Below are 21,017 nucleotides of genomic sequence, written 5' to 3' on the forward strand. Positions count from 1 at the left end.
AAAAAACAATAACGGGTCAAAAGTAATTGCATTCCGTTCGATCGGCATCGATGTAAAAATAAACAAACATGAAAATACTGAGAATTGTTTTTTTTAATATAGCAAGCAAATGTCTAAAACGAATACAGCCGGGCAACACTTAAAGGGCCGCTTATAGCAACCGTTTTCAACGAATAAAATCTGCCCAGACGGCAGATTGATAAGATTGTTGGTTATTCAAAGAATTTATAAATAAAGAAACACAATAAATAAACATAGAGATAAATAAAAGTGTACACTTTCGTCTATAACACATATATTTTACTAATTATCACAAGAAAGTAAAAGCGTAATGAACGGAGGGGCACCAGATACCGTGAGGCCAATGAGAACCGAATGACTAGATGACTTGCATCACAGAAAGTAATTTGTAATGCAAAAATCCTGTATTTGAAAAATAGTTAAGTTTTAATAAAATTTATTTATTTTTTATTTTCTTATGTATTAATATTAATTTTCAAAACGAACAGTGACATGTATGTTTGTACGAAAAACTTAGTATATAGGAAGCCCAGGATTCTTCAGCTTAAACTCAAGTTTCACAACGAAGAATTCTAAGCAAAACAGCAGTATCTAGAAATATTTTTGTGGACTGAGCATATTTATAATAAATATGTTAACACAAACAAAGATAATAGATAAACAAAATAAAACAATTTCAATAATATGTCAATAAGTTAACAAGAAAACAATTTTAACATTATATCGATTTTCTCGAAACACATCTAAGTTATCATTTTTGAAATCATGAGGTTTTTTTTAACAAAATCTTGGAAACCGAGCTAACAATACGCACTTTTTAAGAACGCAACAGGGATATCAATAATTTCCGTGTGAGTTGAGATTGAGATTACAGCAGCCGTTATTTATCATACTTATTGTTAAAATGAACTTTATATTTAATAATTAAAAAAACTGATATGTTTGCGAACAAGACCGCCGAATATAAACGGACCTTACCACTTGTCAACAACTTCAGAGATGTATTTTTAGTCTGTGATCTAACATGTAATGGGGGAGCGGGAGGGGTGAGGTGTTTAATAGATTACAGGGTTACTAGCCTAGACAATATACCCTAAATTTAACAAAAACTAATTATTATATTAAATGCTTAGTAAATTTAGAGATATTTTATAGAGAAATATATTAATCGCAACATTTAGCACTATTTTAAAGTGTTACCAAATTATTATCATTAAGATTTTTTTTTAATTTACAGTACATGAACAGCCTGTTAATGTCCCACTGCTGGGCTAAGGCCTCCTGTTCCTTTTTAAGGAGAAGGTTTAGAGCTTATTCCACCACGCTGCTCCAATGCGGCTTGGCAGAATACACATGTGACAATTTCAATGAAATTTTTATTAATTTAACTTATACTTATTATTTTTATTTACAAAAAAAAATATCTTTTAAAATTGATCCTGTTGATCAATATATTTTTAAATAGGTTTAATTTAGTAGGGAAACATTATTGTGCGGCGTATGGGTAAATTGTTTTACAACTAGGCAACACTGTACGCATTCGACAGTGCAGTGTGGACATTCGCCAAACTCATGCGCAGTAACGTCATCCGGGTGTAATTTGCAAATTTTTGTATCAATAAAAACAATTACATCCACGAACATAAGAACAAGCTGTGTAGTTTTCAAGTGTTCGCATAGTGTTGGATTGCGGTGAAAGTAAAGTGCTTGACACACCTCGGTGATAAAGTTGTTTTTTATAAACTATTTGACTCTTGGAAATCCAGCTTCTACGTCAAACGAGGTATGACCCACTTGAAATAACTTAAACATATTTTTCCTTAAATACCCTTTTTATTAGGTGGTGTATTTATTAACTAAATGATATTTGAGAACACATTGCAAATAAAGCTACTTTTAATAAAAGATGCATTCATGATTTAGTAACATTAATTAATGTTTTCGTCCGGTAATAAAAAAAAAACAATTGTTTTTTTTCGTAAACTTATACATTCGATATCCTATTATTACGATAGCGTTTTTTATACTACGTAGTAAATGCGTTTTTAATAGTTATATAATTATAATCTTTCTTAAGATTTTATAATTAGAACAGTCTGTTTTATTAATAAAAATATATATATTTTTTATTATGATGACTGTTTCGAAAATATATTATTAAGAAATCTGTACCAGTGGTTTCAAAAACAATTTGAAATTATAATAATATTAATACCTTGGGACATTTTTCACACACGGCTATGATCCCAAATTAAGCTTGAACAGAGCTTGTGCTATGGAAACCAGACAACTGATATACTACATACTATTTTCCTTTTGTAAATACATACTTATATAGATAATTACACCCAGACTCAGGACAAATAGACATGTTCACGCACACAAATGTCTGTCCTGGGTCGGAATCAAACCCACAACCTTCGGCATCAAAGGCAAGTTTCTACCAACCACGCAAACCGGCTCGTCAATTTAATTATCATAAATACGTTAACGAGCTCTAGTTATCAAATAGTCTCCATTATAAAGATATTATATCCTTTTAAGCCAGATAGTCACTATTTTATGATATTTATCATTTAGATAACTGAATGAGTACCGTAAAATTCACTTCATCTCATACACATACACAGATAACTTATGTATACATTTCCATGTAATGTCAAGGCCAGGGCGGCTGTTTGGTTTCTATAAACTTTATTGAGCAGAGTACAAGAAAATATGTTCTTAGTCCACCTTATCTCTTCCGAGCAACCTTTGCGACTTTTAATCAAATCAATGTTATTTAGGTTTGTTATATAAAATATTATATACTTTTCATTGTATATCCTGTAGTCAGAACTCCTAACCAGTCACATGTACTTTTAACTAGCAAAATCAGTCAAAATCAATAGTACTTTTGTCCGTTGGCTTTTGACAACAGTACTTTTGGCTGTAAAAACAGTAAAAAGTAGTTTTTTTATTTTATTATTTCATAGGTAGGTGGACGAGCATATGGGCCACCTGATGGTAAGTGGTCTCCAACGCCATGTGTAAGAAATGTTAACTATCACTTACATCACCATTGCACCACCAACCTTGGGAACTAGGATGTCCCTTGTGCCTGTAATTACACTGACTCACTCACCCTTCATACCGGAACACAACAATACCAGGTACTGCTGTTTTGCGGTAGAATATCTAATGAGTGGGTGGTACCTACCCAGACGAGCTTGCACAAAGCCCTACCACCAGCAGTTTTGCCTCACTGATTCTTTTTTCTTAGTTTTGATTGGTTATATCTGTTACCTTAACCTTATCAAACCATTCAAAAGTGATATTGACTTATGCCCTAATGGTTAAAGGTAGTTTCGACAAAGAGTGTTAACTTTATACCACAAATATGCAGTCAAAAGCACTATTAACTGATGATTTTCAGACAAAACTACTTTTAACCAACTTGGTTTAGATAAAAGTACTTATGACTGGTTAAGAAATTGATATGTAACATTATAAAGCATATAAAAAAGAAATCTATAATATATCAGCCATATATTATGGAATTACAAGAATGTAAAATACAAGGTTGTCTCGTAAACAGTCTAAATTTAAAGTGGATTAAATTTTGAAGCGCAGCTGCTCATATACAATAATATTATATACAGTCTTAGAAATGCGTGGTATCAACTGGTATAAATTTTATGTATATTGACTAAGTAACAACATAAGTTCACACAGAATTGTTTACATAACATTCACTTTAAAGAGAGGAGACTGTCCACTTGTGACACTCGATGGAAATGCTTTGCCAAAACATACGACTGTTAAATACTTAGGTATGCATCTAGACAGAAAACTTACCTTTTTTTTCCGCTGGTAAAACGCGTTTACGCGTTTCCCCCACTTGAAGTGGGGGGTATGTGGGACTCGCCGGCGCTGAGCATGCGCCGGAATACCCACTAAAAAACCACCGCTACCCACACTTTTGACCCCCTAACCCCACAGAAAACTTACCTGGCGAGACCACATAAAGGCAAAAAAGGAACAAACAAACAAGAAATTCTAAAATATGTGCTGGCTACTAGGTAGGAAATCAACACTGATTGGAAAATAAACTTATTATATACAAATGTATAAAAAAACCAGTCTGGACGTACGGCATGGAACTCTGGGGATCGGCAAGTCACTCAAACATAGAAATCCTCCAGCACTGCCAGAACAAAATATTAAAGGCCTTAGCAATACACCATGGTTTATACAGAACAAGGAAGTACATAAGTATCTGGAAATACCGACAGTCAAAGAAGAAATAGTCTTCTTTGGCCTATAAGCAAAGACTCGAAGGACACATCAATCAACTGACTAAACTTTTAAAAACAAATGACTGCATATTCCGATTAAAGATAATGCGAATGGCCTCGATCTGATCACTCTTTGAAGTGAATAAAGTAAGAGAACATCATTGAATGTTCACTCTCAAAATTGAGAAAAGCTTAATCAACAAATCTGATTAAAACCTATATTAAGGGGTTGATTGCAGATGATAAAAAGAAGAGTAAAAAAATAAACTTGTAAAAAAAGTTGTATATTCGGCGGCCTGTGGATATTGTTATTGACAAGCCAGTTGGCGAAAGTTGTGGGTTCAATCCCACCCAGGACAGATATTTGTGTGCATGAACATATCTGTTTGTCCTGAGTGTGGGTGTAATTATCTATATAAGTATGTATTTACAAAAGAAAAAATAGTATATGTAGTATATCAGTTGTCTGGTTTCCATAGTACAAGCTATGTACAAGCTTAATTTGGAATCAGATGGCCGTGTGTGAAAAATGACCCATGATGATGATGATATTATTATTGTGTTTTAATGGCATTCCTTATTTTATTTTGAAAATATATTCGGCTCTGTTTTTTTTGGATAGGCTCTTTTGATTAGATTGCCAGTGAGAGAAAAATGGTATCGACACTATATGTAGTCTATCCGAATCCAATTAGTATTTACTATGGCATTCATTATGGATTCATAAAAAAATGTAATGTCGACAAAGTTATTAAAACTTTGAAATTAAATTTATATCGGATAAGTAGTTAAGTGGAGTAATGTTGAATTATAAATAATGATTTATACATCAAGAAATGTTTGTAGAGTGTAATAGAGCAGAGCTATTTGCGAATCGCATGGAATATGTAAATCTATGGTTTGTTCTCTATTCCTTCGATTTCATTTGGCTAATAGGCTATAGTACTGTAGTATATAATTAAATTTTATGTAGTATATAAATGGTGTGATTATGATCATGTATCCCGCTACTTTTCTATATTAAACAATTATTATATTCACTTTAATTATTGACTAATATACATTTATTGATAGGTAGGGCTTTGTGCAAGCTCATCTCTTTAGGTATTACCCACTTCATCAGATATTCTACCGCAAAACAGCAGTACTTGGTATTGTTGTGTTCCGGTTTGAAGGGTGAGTGAGCCAATGTTTTACAGGCATAAGGGACATAACATCTTAGTTACCAAGGTTGGTGGAGCATTGACAATGTAAATGATGGTTAACATTTCTTACAATGCCAATGTCTAATAGGAAAAGATTAATAAGCTTCCTGATGATAAGTGGTCAGCAGCACTCTTGGAGTTTTTTTTAAGACAACTCTGTAATGAGTATTTCTAATTATTTATTAATTATCAAATACAATTCATTTTTTTATCTTATTATATACTTTTTATTATCTATATGATGTTGTATAGATTAATATGGTTTATTTATTAATAATTATATTATTTACAAAAGATATAACATTAATTAGTAATTGATAATAGAATTACTCGGTATTGTTGTGTACTGATTGCTAGGGGAGCGAGTGTCTGAAGGCAAGGACATAACAATCATTAATTTCCAAGGTGAAACATTGACGTGGGGGATGGTTAATATTTCTTACAATGCCAATAACTTTGGGTGGTGATTTTACCATCTATATTCTTAAATTATAAAATTAAGGCAGTTTGAAAACATTGTAAGTCCCTTTTGTAAAATACATACACTAACTCCACCAAAGTGTAAACTTATATTAATTATGACTATTAAAAATTCGTTAATATTTAAAAAAAAAAAATTCTTTTTTTGTGTTTGAATTCCGCAATTGTCTGCGGAAGGAAAACTTTAAAAGATACATCACTGTAGTTTCGTCATACATATGCTAATAATAATATTTTTTTTAATTTTTTTTTTTACGTGTATCTATCTACGCTCTTTGAGTGCAAGATATTCTGCCAATGTCACGTATAAAATAGATGACACATGATATGAGATTATTCGGTTTCAAATTTTGAATCGTTTAATGATGATGAGTGAAAACTATGTTATTCTACAGTAGATATCTAGAAAAATATTATAATATAATTAAATAATATGAAAATATAATAATAATTATAATTTTAATTTATTTCTTACAATAAATTTAATTAGATATTTGATAAATTGTGAATAAACTAATGTCAAAAGAAATTTCATGTTCACAGGACGTTGAATAATAATAATAATTAAAAATTTATATGTAAACTCATATTAAGATATGAAAATTGTCTTTGTCTAGAGTCGAATCCGTAATCCTCTGTTGAAATTCGGCATTACGAGTCAAGGACATTTAAAAACAAACGAAGCTCGCCGTGGCAAACGGTCGTGCAATGTCAGAAAGTGATATGCGACATTGACCGTAATAATAATGACACTACGAATCAAAATTGATTATCTTTGTAAGTCAGCTGTGAACATTTCACGGGTGAGTTTTTAGATATTCTGTAACTGAGCACTATCTCAAACGGTGATTGAAATCAAATTAATTATTTTTACATTAATCTTAATTGTGATTGGTTGATAACGATAAATATATATGACAATGAAAAATGTTCGAATTTCGAATTCGAAAATATGAAAAATAATCGAATGTATAATTGCAAGCGCTTACCGCATCGTGCAACTCGCAATGGGGAATTTTTTAATTCTATAATTACTGATTCGAAATTCGAATTTTTCAAATATGTGACGTAAATTTAGATACTGGCAATCATGTCCGAATTATATAAAAACTCACAAAATTCGTGCTCTCTCTTTATAATATTATGTAGATTAAATAACAGACTAAATAAAAATAACAGACTAAATAAATCAGACTAAGTAATTGAATGATGCTAGAATTGTCATTAATATATATTATTTTTAAACGTTATTAAATATGAAATAAGAATAAAATGAACGCACACAGAGCACATATATAAAGGCAGTAATATAACCATAATGTAGCCTGTGTATTATATAAATATCACAGATATATTACGCAATACAAACAGTCCTCGATTATATATCCATATATTACACTTAACCACTTATATACTAATTTTACGTCCAAAGTTCCGATTACTTCGTCGTACATTGAAAACGTCATTCGCGAAACCACAATGAATATCATACATCAAGATAGCAATCGCTTTAATTCAATGTCAAAGTCGGTTATGTGTATTTACTCCTATGGTTGGAATTAAATATATGTATATGACGTACATATGTAGCTTTGTGCACAAACACAATACTATTTGTCGTAAGTGTGGTGACGGTCTTTCACCTGTGAATGTTCCACTGCAGGGCTAAGGCCTCCTCTCCCTTTTCGGGGAAAAGGTTTGGAGCTTATTCCACCACGCTGCTCCAATGCGGGTAGGTGGAATACACATGTGGCAGAATTTCAGTGAAATTGGAAACATGCAGGTTTCCTCACGATGTTTTTTTTTTTATATGCCCCGGGATGGCAAATGACTCTACTCCACCTGATGGTAAGTGGTAGTAGAGTCCAAACGCGACGACGGCCTGTACAGTCGGGAAGAATGTTCTGTACTAGCCGGCCCGCAAGATGCCTCTTCACGCCTCGTTTGAAGGAACCCGGGTTGTAAGAGGAGGGGAACACGTGAGCTGGTAAGGAATTCCATTTTTTGGTAGTGCGACAAAGAGAGGAGTTGCCAAATTTCTTTTTTTGTTTTCCTTCACCGTAAAGCACGAGATGAATTATAATCACAAATTAATCAAATGAAAATTCAGTGGTGTTGGCCGGGTTTGAATCCACGATCATCGGTTAAGATTCACGCGTTCTTACCACTGGGCCATCTCGGCTGCTGCTACCATTAGTCAAGGAAAAAAAAAAAATTTATTTATTAGTAGTAACATTTTGAATTTTCGTATATATAGGATAAATAAATTAAAAAAAAAAAAACGAACGGACTCGCGGTAAACAGATTCGAATAAAATATTCATATTTAAACTGATTATTGTTTACGAACGTTTCTTATTGCTAGTTCTTGGTGCGACAGGGATGAGAATAGTGTGCGAGTGAGATACGAGAATTTATGATTTTTCTCGATTAATGTAATTAGCGTGGGTTGAATACATAGTTGATAACAATTATCAAGTTATATATAAGAGACGAGAGGCTATGTGGTTAGGATAAGTAAATATTAATTAAAGTTCAATCCACTTGGTGGTAAGTCTGTGTGCAAGCCAGTCTGGCTGCTTACCACTGAATAAAATTCTACCGCTAAACTGTAATATTATTGTTGTGTTCTGGTTTCAAGGGTGAGTCAGTGTAGCTACAGGCACTAGGGACATGACACCTTAGCTCCTAAAGTTGGTGGCGCATTGGCGATGTAAGGGATGATTAATATTTCACAGTTACACAGACAAACCTATTGTGTGTGTGTTTCGTCTTTGCTTTGTTATTTACATATATTGTATATAAAGTTATTCAATGGTCTGTCTGAAAAATAATTAATCTGACTTTGTTGTTTGACATTGAGTTCGATGTCGGTATAAATATCGTGTTGATTTATCGATGTGGATAGGTTTGTGGTGCTAACGTTATTGAAAAAACGTTTATTGGATTAAATATTTTCAGAAAGATTCAGATGTCCTACAGACAGATTAGCCAACTGCGCAGGAAATATTATAGTTCACAAGTGTGTGCGCAAACACAGCTGCACTCTCTATTCCCTAGGGACGGCAATCCGACACGATCGAAAAGAGTTCAGGCACAGGACGGCTTTACGTGCTTTGTGTGTCACGATGGTGTACACGCTTCTAACTTACATACTCTGGGCTACTGAGCCCACGTGGCATCATTGGTTTTTATATGTGTGCGTGATGTGTTTTGAATTCGTGTGGGTTTTTTTATATACTATGTATATGTAATATGTGCTTGTATGAAGTTTTAAATAATCATAGCGAATTCAATAACATTTTAAACGATAAGTCGAGTTGTTTTCTTATTCAGCACGAGATTAACGCTTGTCACGCTAATGGAATTAATTCGTCTACCGTTGGAATGGGTACCACCCACTCATATATTCTACCAATTGTAATACTTATTATTGTTGTGTTCCGGTTTGGAAGGGTGACTGCAACTACAGGCACAAGAGACATGACACCTTAGTTCCCTTGGTGGTGGCGATGTAAGGACTGTTTCTTATAATTTTCTTTTTATGTTAGGTAGATTTTTTTTTTTATAGAATAGGAAGGTGGACGAGCATATGGGCCACCTGATGGTAAGTGGTCACAACGCCCTTAGACATTGGCATTGTAAGAAATGTCAACCATCGCTTATAGCCAATGCGCCACCAACCTATGGAACTAAGATGTTATGTCCCTTGTGCCTGTAATTACACTGGCTCACTCACCCTTCAAACCGGAACACAACAATATCAAGTATTGCTGTTTTGCGGTAGAAAAAAAAGTTCTACCACCAGTAATTAAAATTAAAAAAAAAATATATTCAAAAAAATGCCTATTAATTCTATGTATTCTATTAATAATTAATGTTGAATTATTCAATGAATGAATGAAAGATATAATTTATTTTATAACATAATTAAATAAAACATGTATATAAATACCCATATATGTATGTAGTAACAGCCTGTTAATGTCCCACTGCTGGGCTAAGGCCTCCTCTCCCTTTTGAGGAGAAGGTTTGGAGCTTATTCCACCACGCTGCTCCAATACGGGTTGGTAGAATACACATGTGGCATAATTTCAATGAAATTAGACACATGCAGGTTTCCTCACGATGTTTTCCTTCACCGTCAAGCACGAGATGAATTATAATCACAAATTAAGCACATGAAAATTCAGTGGTGCTTGCCCGGGTTTGAACCCACGATCATCGGTTAAGATTCACGTGTTCTAACCACTAGGCCATCTCGGTTTGCCCTCGGCCCATATATGTATATAGTGTTTATTGACGTCAAAATACATAAGTATATTACGTACAGGAAAACGAAGTTCTGATACGTGTCCTGTCTATACTGAGTGGCTATATTATAAAGCCATATAAAATTATGCAAATATTTAAATCTGTTTTTTTTTTTTTTAAAACCTTTATAAGGATATTCTGTTTACTTTTAGTGAGAGGGGGACGTTAGGTATCGTATGTCCTTTTCTGTTTACATAAAATAGTTAAATATCGTAATACATATAACTCTCAAAAAGCCGAGATGGCCCAGTGGTGAGAACGCGTGAATTTTAACCGATGACCGTGGTTTCAAACCCTATGAGAGTTTTACTGTAAGCCGCGTAAACTAAGAGCCGCAAAACAGCAATACTTGATATTTTTGTGTTCCGGTTTGAAGGGTGAGTGAGCCAGTGTAATTACAGGCACAAGGGACATAAAATCTTAGTTCCCAAGGTTGGTGGCGCATTGGATATGTAAGCGATGGTTGACATTTCTTACAATGCCAATGTCTAAGGGCGTTGGTGACCACTTACCATCAGGTGGCCCATATGCTCGTCCGCCTTCCTATTCTTAAAAAAAAAAAAAAAGAGCCTGTAAATGTCCCACTGCTGGGCTAAAGGCCTCCTCTCCCTTTTTTGAGGAGAAGGTTTGGAGCTTATTCCACCACGCTGCTCCAATGCGGTTTGGTAGAATACACATGTGGCAGAGTTTTGCCGTAGAATATCTGATGAGTGGGTGGTACCTACCCAGACGAGCTTGCACAGCCCTACCACCAGTAAAATATATCTTTATATATTTTTTAATTTATCAAATTCGACATATAGTTAAATTATATATAAATTAAATTTGGTACCGTAATGAGGTTGCTGATCGGTCATTTACTAATTAACCAACGCAAGCTTCGTTAATTCGCAAAGAAGCAAGGTTGGTTGTATATTGTACAAATGGTTGCTTGCTTGCTTCAACATTCACAATAATGTAAGTTTAACCAAAACAAAAGAACGTCGTAACCGTAGCACCCGACGAGCCAGCTTTCTTGTCTCACCGAAAACTAGGACATCATATGGTACAAAAAACTAACATATGAAGAAAGCACGACTTTACAATAAATTTTTTTATCTGTGCAGTTAGCACAGATAAAAAATGTACACTCATTTAAGACCAAACTGATGTTATAATAGAAATTCACTGTAATAAAAAAAGAAAGTAAAACGAAGCCAATGCGTTAAATAGGTAACCACTAAAGACTAATATGTATGTTATATTATGTAGGTTGGCGTGGTTGGGAGATACCTGCCTTTCTTGCCGAAGGTTGTGGGTTCGATTCCCACCCAGGACAGACATTTGTTTGCATGAACATGTCTGTTTGTCCTGAGTCTGGGTGTAATTATCTATATAAGTTTGTATTTACAAAAGAAAAGTAGTATATGTAGTATATCAGTTGTCTGGTTTCCATAGCACGAGCTCTGTACAAGCTTAATTTGGGATCAGATGGCCGTGTGTGAAAAATGTCCCAGGATATTAATATTAGATGTCGGAAAAATCATGCCGACTGGGAGTTTTGCTCATAAAGTCTTTAAACAGTTAATGTAAATCTTTATTCTACCCGTGCGAAGTTAGTATAGGAAGCTAATTATTTTATAAGTGGCAACACGGTTTTTTTTTTTAAATTATAGTCAATGAATTTTCCTCGTCTATTAGATGATGCTAATAATGATATAAATAACCGTTTTATGGTTATTTGAAATGAACGGAAAATGTGCTATGAGGAATACTCTGGCGTTATAAGATAATTGTAACACTTTTAGGGTTCCGTAAAGCAATGAAAAATTTATTTTTCCTCAATCTAACTTGAACCCTTAAAAATAGGGTCTTAACCATTTCTTACATCGCCAATGCGCCACCAACCTTTGTAATTAAAATGTTATGTCCCTTGTGCCTGTAATTACACTGGCTCACTCACCCTTCAAACCGGAACACAACAATACAAAGTACTGCTGTTTTGCGGGAGGATATCTGATTAGTGGGTGGTAGCTACCCAGTCGAGCTTGCACAAAGCCCTACCACCAGCCAGATATTTAAATATTCAGAGGAGGAAAACAGGGGGGGGTAACTGTGTAAATACCAGCGTGAAGTCGAGAAATGTAGGCCCCTTAGCGACTAGACTGTCGGGGCAATTGAGCGTGCAAATTGTGCAATTGGGCTTAGTTTTTTATTTAAAAAAAAAACATTATTCTTGCAAATGAATAAATCACCTTTTTATGATCCAATGAAAATTGGAACAGTCACGTAAGCAAATGTATTTATAACTCATCCCCAATGTTTGATCCAACGTTTACGAGAAAAGAACAATAAAATTATAAAAACGAATATTTGTACCAACGATTGTTATGATTGCAATTTTAACATACATTGGCTCCAAATCGGGTCACCAATGTGCTATAATAGCACCCGATCTGTGTGCGTGTTTTTGTGTGTGTGTGTGGTTTATATGGAATTATATTATTGTCACTAGATGGCGCTGTTTTGCATATAAATCGCAATGAACGTTAAATATATCGTATAAGTAAAAGCTCTGGACATACTATTTTGATGCGTGTATTCTTGAAATGCTATGATATTAATGGTCAATATCGCACATGACATTTTCCGGCCAATGTCTGTGGTGAGTCTCGAGTTTGTTCTCGAGTTTTGACGGGCCGGTTGGCGTGGTTGGTAGATACTTGCCTTTCACGCCGCAGATCGTGGGTTCGATTCCCACCCAAGACAGACATTTGTGTGCATGAACATGTCTGTTTGTCCTGAGTCTATATAAGTATGTATTTACAAAAGAAAAATAGTATATGTAGTATATCAGTTGTCTGGTTTCCATAGCACAAGCTCTGCTTAGTTTCTGATCAGATGGCCGTGTGTGAATAATGTACCAGGATATTATTACTCTTGCCGTCTCACTTGCACATTTATCTCGTCTCCTTTGCACTTATTGCGTTTAAGTAAATAAATCGAATATAAATCGGTACATTTGAATGTTTATTCGAAATAAACATTATATATATAATTTATTTGTTTTATTTACCTACTTGCATCAGTCATTTAATGACGTCACAAGAACTAATTCAACCAATTACCCTGTAATATAGATCAATCGTTCGTTTAATATAGTTATAATAGGAAGTTTTTTTAGACTGCCTGACCAAAGGTCTAGTGGCTAGATAGGAAAGCTCCGCCGAGCCACGAGCGGATCAATGCACGGGAGAAGCCGCGGATGCGTTATATCAAAAAGATCCAGCAGCCTCTCTTATGCGTGGCCATCGCAGTGGTGTTAGTGGGTAAGAATGCCACATAACCCGGTTCCACCCCCATGGGACCCGGGTACCTTTCTGAAGGTTTCCACTGCGAAAAAAAGTGGCTTGATATAAGGCCGCAAATCCGAGGCCCTGGGTTCAAACCGCAGGTTGAGCCTATAAGAAGTTATTGGATTTTTCTGTTGAAGAATCTCAGTAGCAACCCAGAGTCAGGGAGTTGGAAATTTGTCCCGTGTTTCGGAAAGCACGTATAAAGTCCCAAGGTTTGTGGCACATTGGTTATGAAAGGAATTGCTAAAATTTCTTACACAACGTCTATGGGCGATGGTAATAACTACCATCCGGTGGGACATTTGACCGTCTGTAAACCAATTTTATATAAAAAAATATATCCAAATATTTGATCCAACATTGTCACCAATATGATTAACTTGACTTAAATAAAGTAGGTAGGTGACATCATCACTTATCTTCATACTGTTTTGTTATACATATATATGTATATAGGCTTGTCAAAGCGATATATATATATGAAAATTTATTTATATATTCATTGACCGATATTTTTAGTAGGTACTTTTATTATTCGTATGTTATTTACATGTATATTTTCACGTTTATATTGGTTGTGGTAACTTAGGAATTAAGTAAAGTTTTAAATTCCCACTGCTGGGCTAATCGAGCTTAAATGTGGTCTCATCTCGATGTTTTCCTCTGCTATCACGAAATGAATCGTAAACATTTTTTGCTTGCTTGGATTCGAACCCGAAATCATCGATTAACCTTCACGCGTTCTTACTACTTGATTACAATATTTGTCATTAAGTCACTACTCGTAAAATAAGGGGAAAGACCATATCACATTGCCAAACAAAAATACTTACTTTACTTAGAAGTATTCCCATTCGAAGGGTGAGTTACACAGTGTAACTACAGGCACAAGGGACGTGACATATAGTTCCCAAGTTTGGTGGCGCATTGGCGATGTCAGATTAATAATTGTTATAACGCAATTAAAGGCCGATACTGCCGTCGATAATGCTGTAAGACACACATCACACATGAAATGACGACAACCGACTTATGGTGATATTCTATTCTGATCCGTAAATTCTTGTAATGTTAAGATTATAAAGGTCAATGTCGCATGTCTGATATTTCTCGATGGTTTTCTGCGATGGCTCATTTTCAGAGTGTAATTTATATTTTGAAATAAAAGAATTTCAAATATCAAAATAACTTGTCCAAAGTCCACTCCTTATTATGGTCTTAGCGTTGGCAAAAACCTAATTATTCTTATCATTAATCATTACTATTTACGTGAGCTGATAACAGATGATTAAACGTTATTTCGTTGTATAATATACCTAATCTACAGGACTTAACCAATACTGATAATTACTGGTGGTAGGGCTTTGTGCAAGCTCGTCTGGGTAGGTACCACCCACTCATCAGATATTCTACCGCAAAACAGCAATACTTGATATTGTTGTGTTCCGGTTTGAAGGGTGAGTGAGCCAGTTTAATTACAGGCACAAGGGACATAAAATCTTAGTTCCCAAGGTTGGTGGCGCATTGGCTATAAGCGATGGTTGACATTTCTTACAATGCCAATGTCTAAGGGCGTTTGGTGACCACTTACCATCAGGTGGACCATATGCTCGTCCACCTTCCTATTCTATAAAAAAAAAAAAATTGAAAGTACACCTTAAATAGACCAATGGATAGCGCGCATCTTTTATAAGTCTTTACGAGTCGGTACCATATACGGTAAATCGTGAAATGGTATTTTTTTTTAATGAAAATTGTAGACTGGCGTATTGACCACCTGATAAATGGTTACCGCTCATGGAGATGGCGCTTTAATAAATATTATCCATTCCAAACATCGTAAATGAGCCACAAACCCTTGGTACTAAGATGTTATATCCCTTGTGCCTGTAGTAACACTGGCTCACTCATCCTTCAAACCAGAACATAACTATACTAATTGCTGTATCTGACGAATTGGTGGTATTTACCCACATGGCATTTCTACCTACCACCGTGTAACTTCTGTATCCATTCAATGAAAGTTTATGATTTTTTTTCTTAAATACAAGTCATTCAAATAACCCATGAAAGTTAGTGAGTTCTAGTTACCCAATAAAATAAAAGCAAAACCAAAATTTTTAGTTTGTGCTTCTATAACGTTTACATAAGATTACCATTTTGTAATCTATGTATCAAGCTATGTTTATATAAAGAAAAAACCTCTTGCTTAAAATCTGTTTATTTATATATATACATATAATATTAATAATGTCCTCGAGACCGTTTTCGGCCACGGCGACCAATCACAAGAGAGGTTAGCCATATACGCAGGAGATATTATAGTGCACAAGTGTGTTACAGTTAAGTTTAGCCTATCCAGTCGAAGAAGTAAATATAAACATTTTCTGACAGAAAAGCCAAATAACAATAACTTTTTATTGGCCCAACCTTTTTTTTGAAATGCGTCTTTAGTAATTATGCAGGTACTGGAAACGACGTTGGGCGCACGCGAAACAAACGGCCCGCATTCGAGTGGCTTAGTTTAATTTTAACGCCGCATTGAATGGGACAATAGCTAGAGTTTCCAAATGGTCAGTTATAAAATGAAATAGTTTTTAAGTTTTATTTAAACAAACAGACAATCGGTGGGGACTTTGTTTTATAATGCTTGACTTGACGAGCCTTTCACGCCGAAGGTGTGGGTTCGATTCCCACCGGGACAGACTTTTGTGTGCATGAACATGTCTGTTTGTCCTGAGTCTGGGTGTAATTATGTATATAAGTATGTATTTACAAAAGAAAAGTAATATATGTAGTATATCAGTTGTCTGGTTTCCATAGCACAAGCTCTGGGATCAGATGGCCGAGTGTGAATAATGTTCCAGGATATTTATTATTTATAATAATTATACAGTGATTATAGACATGTATTCCCCATTTGATTGATTTTGGGTTTAAATAGCAATAATAAAATTGTGTCGAATCAGGTGATATTCTTAGATATCCTTATCAACGTTGCTTCCCCTTGTGACATCATGATGTCAATCCTGATAACGTATCGCCTTAATCATCAAGGCTAGGTAGTTATTCACGTTTGGACAATGTCGTATGTTTTAGATCTTATATCTTAAGTAATAAGGTTCAGAATTAATGATAGGATGAGTAACATTGATAAGACCTTTTTAGAATATGACTTCGATGTGAAACGTGTAGGTGCGGAGGTAAGACGGACTCGTGTGCCGTGACGGCAGACGGCGTGACGCTCTCTTATGCCTCTAACCCTACTCCTGAGAATATAAATGCGAAAGCAAAAAAAAATATGATATTTGGTATTAAGCAAGCATGAACCCCAAGAAAGGAAAAAGGTTACTTTTTTATATCGAACGTTTGCCCCATCCTAGCAAACACGATCGATCACTTAGCAAGAGCTCATCAGTGCATATGGTAACACGAGGCAAGTGATCTAGACAGGAGTACGGCACTATTTGCATAAGCTTAAAAATGATTTTTGGAGATAACAACCGCAAAGATACGGAACTTCATATGAATTTACTGTACAAAGTCGGGACGTGCAGCCAGTGTTCATTACAAAACGATCATCATTTCACCCATGTGTTTCCCGTTGACTAACAAATATGACGTTCGGCACGAGTAAACCAATAAAAAAAAATTGGATTCTGTCGCCTACCCATTGCGAATACATAAAATCATAGGCTATCCTGTCCTTATTTAGCATTCGACCCACGGTTTCTCATTGCAATATGCAAATGTCAGTACATAATCTCTGTTAAAACCATGTCCAAATAAGCTATGTCTTTTTTTTTTACAAATTTTAAACACAAAGCACGCGTTCATTGTTATCACCATTCTGGCGTGGGATTTACATTGCAAATGTGAGGCCATGTTTGATAGTTAAATTTCATAAACGTCATATTCGGAGTAAACAGGACAAATTATACGTCCATTAATTAACGCATTATTAATATTATAATTATAGAAGCGATGAATGTATGCTTATAAAATTTGGGGAGTGTTCTACCACTCGCCATTTATCTATCGAGCGAGCGAGTGTGTACAATTAAATAACATTACCGTAAAGTTCAGGTTCAAATCCCCTGATCGTGGTTGATTTGCTTTAAATAAAGCGTTTATTTTATGTATACTATTAAGACACTAAGTGTCATAATAATAATGTCCTCCAGACCGATTTCGGCCACGGCGGCCAATCTCAAGAGAGATTAGCCAACTACGCAGGAGATATTATAGTGCACAAGCGTGTGCGCAAACATAAATGCACTCTCTATTCCCTAACTCTCTTAATCCGATGGGACGGCAATCCGACACGACCGCAAAGAGTTCAAGCGCAGGACCGACGGCTTTACTTTCCGGGCTCCGGGCCGATAAAAACCCCGGTTTGAGCTCGGTACTTTGATATCTGACGTCATATATCTAGCTACTACACCATCGAGGCATTCAACAAACGTATACTAGATATTCCATCGCGTTTCGAGGAAGGCTTCATTAAATACTACTGTTATATAAATAGCTGCGTTTTCCAGTTTCACTTGCTTTATATATGTGTATACGTGAATTTCTTATCAGAAATAAATACAAGTGTAAAATGTTTTGCAAGTATTTCTCGGTCCATAGTGAATATCATAGACTCGACCAATGGTATCGCGTCATTGCCAGGTCAAAGTTGTTTAGCTGTCTTCATGCATCTTTTTGTTTGAATAATGCCTAAACTTCGTCCGGATTAAAAAGTTATCATTTTTACGCTTATAATTACTTTTATAGGAGAAATATTGACACCTTGTGTTACATTATTGCAATATTCGTGGGCATTTTTAATTTTTTTGAAAATGAAATATATCCTATGTAACTCGCTGATAATGTAGCTTTCTATGGGTTAAAGAAATTTTGAAATCGGTTAAGTAGATTTTGAGTTTATCCATTACAAACAAACATACAAAAATGGACAAAACACGACATTAAATCTAGAAATTAATAAACAGAACGATAAACAAATGTTCGCATATAAACAAAGATATATTAATCATAATTATTAAATATATAAACAGTTGTAATTGCTATAGATTGGCCATAAATACGGAAATACAACGGACAAGATAATTTATTATGATTATTTGGTGTTAGCCCCGCGCCTTCTTGATATCACTCGTACGTTACCAATCGTACGATTTTAATCATTTTTATAATTGGACAGGTTGTACGATTATTTATTACAGATTTAATAACGAAATCGAAAAATAATATCACATTAAGTATATTTTGTCGATATAAAAAAAAAAATAATCTAATTATTTAATATAATTTTTTAAATAAACGAAAAGTAAACCACTGACCAACTAATTCATCTCGATATCTGACACTAGGAAAGAAAAATAGCATAACGTAGACTTAGAAGAATTTAACGCAAACCCTATCGATAATGATATGGCCCTGTGGTAAGAACGCGTGAATCTTAACCGATGATCGTGGGTTCAAACCCGGGCAAGCACCACTGAATTTTCATGTGCTTAATTTGTGATTATAATTCATCTCGTGCTTTACGGTGAAGGAAAACATCGTGAGGAAACCTGCATGTGTCTAATTTCACTGAAGTTCTGCCACATGTGAATTCTACCAACCCGCATTGGAGCAGCGTGGTGGAATAAGCTCCAAACCTTCTCCTCAAAAAGAGGAGAGGAGGCCTTTAGCCCAGCAGTGGGACATTCACAGGCTGTTACGGTTACGGTATCGATAATAAATTTGCGATCGTCTGCTTGTCTATACAATTACATATTCTACCGTATTACTCTTAATACTTAGTATTGTTCTTGTATGTAAGATGTAGTACATAATAATAGCTGAGCAATAGACAAATGACTTCGCTGCCCAGACTCCTGATCTACTGGACCCGATCACACTTACGTAACACGCTATTTATAAACCGCCATTACATATCAGGAACAATCTCACATGAATAAACATGAAGTATATAGAAGTAAATGGTAACGATCTTTCGCGAGTCAGAAATATATAGAATATTTTGAGTAATTTCACACAAACGAAACTCGACTTTACATCAAAGGAATAAGGTCTATGTTATCATTTGTTGTTATTTTATAGATTCCTCGTTGGGTCGATGGTGTGTTTTACTTTAATGTGATACTAGTTTGCGCTCGCGGCTTCGGCCATGTGTGAAGGGGTGTCAGGTGTTAGGTCAAAAACTCTGTCCATCCTTGGGTTACGTAGTAGGCGTACCAAATTTCATCATTGTCGTTTCAGTGGCTTAACCGTGACGTTGGGCGTACCGGATCGTTCATTGCCTTATTCTTGTGGTTTTTAATAACCCAGAATTCAAAATTTAACCCATGATCAACTCCAGTTGTTTAGTGGCCAAATTTGTCGAGAAATTTAGACATTGGCAATGTTTGGCCCGTGCCTCGGATATCACGTAAGCTTGGTCCCATGCCTGGACTCATTCAGGTCACGTCGGATTTATAATACAGTCATAAATATAAAGTACCTTTTACTGGTGGTAGGGCTTTGTGCAAGCTCGTCTTGGTACCATCCCACTCATCAGATATTCTACCGCAAACCAAGAAGTACTTAATATAGTCGTGTTCCGGTTTGTGCGAAGTAACCTGTCAAACGGTTATTCAGTCACGTCAGCTTCTTTTAAATGTCACGTCCTGAATGGTTGGACACCCTATTTAGAGTAAACCTGCATCCGGTTTTAATATGATAAGGATTATATAACAAGTTGCATATATACCTCGTACCTAATGGCTAAGTATCTATTTAATTTTGACGGGCCGGTTGGCGTGGTTGGTAGATACTTGCCTTTTATGGCGAAGGTTTATGGTTCGATTCCCACTCAGGACAGACATTTGTATGCATGAACATGACTGTTTGTCCTGAGTCTGTAATTATCTATATAAGTATGTATTTACAAAATAAAAGTAATTAATGTGGTATATCAATTGTCAGGTTTCCATGGTACGAGCTCTGCTTAATTTGGGATCAGATGGGCGGGTGTGAATAATGTACCAGGATATTATTATTATAATAGTGGAATAGAGAGCGATGGCGGCATCATGACGTCACGCCGTTAGCCGTCACGGCATACGAGTCGGTATCCGTGGCGTCTCAATAGATGCTTCACATTAAAAACGTTCGGTCTGACCGAAGTGTCTCTTTGATCATTAACGTTCACAAACGACCTTTTAAATAGTGAAAGTTGAAAAAATTGTAAATAAAAAAGAATTCGAAAGTACATAACAAGTGTTGTAATAATAAAATGTTCGAAATAATCGATAAATAAAGGAGTAGGGCACGCGTGGTTCTATGGTAGGAGTCACAATCGCCCATAGACATTGGCGCGTTAAATATTAACCA

The 21,017-nt window shown here is 35.2% G+C and overlaps 1 protein-coding gene across 2 annotated transcripts in view; it reads left to right on the forward strand.

Annotated features, from left to right (window-relative positions):
• Positions 1 to 1,564: 1,564 nt before the first annotated feature.
• The window catches only part of LOC126779921 (uncharacterized), a 40,708-nt gene continuing 21,255 nt past the window's right edge, over positions 1,565 to 21,017 (forward strand). For both annotated transcript variants that reach the window (XM_050504110.1, XM_050504108.1), the window contains exon 1: positions 1,565 to 1,804. The gene's annotated coding sequence lies outside the window, so the exon portion shown is untranslated. The remainder of the gene's footprint in view (positions 1,805 to 21,017) is intronic.

Source organism: Nymphalis io, chromosome 30 (genome assembly GCF_905147045.1).
Source record: "Nymphalis io chromosome 30, ilAglIoxx1.1, whole genome shotgun sequence".
NCBI lineage: Eukaryota > Metazoa > Arthropoda > Insecta > Lepidoptera > Nymphalidae > Nymphalis > Nymphalis io.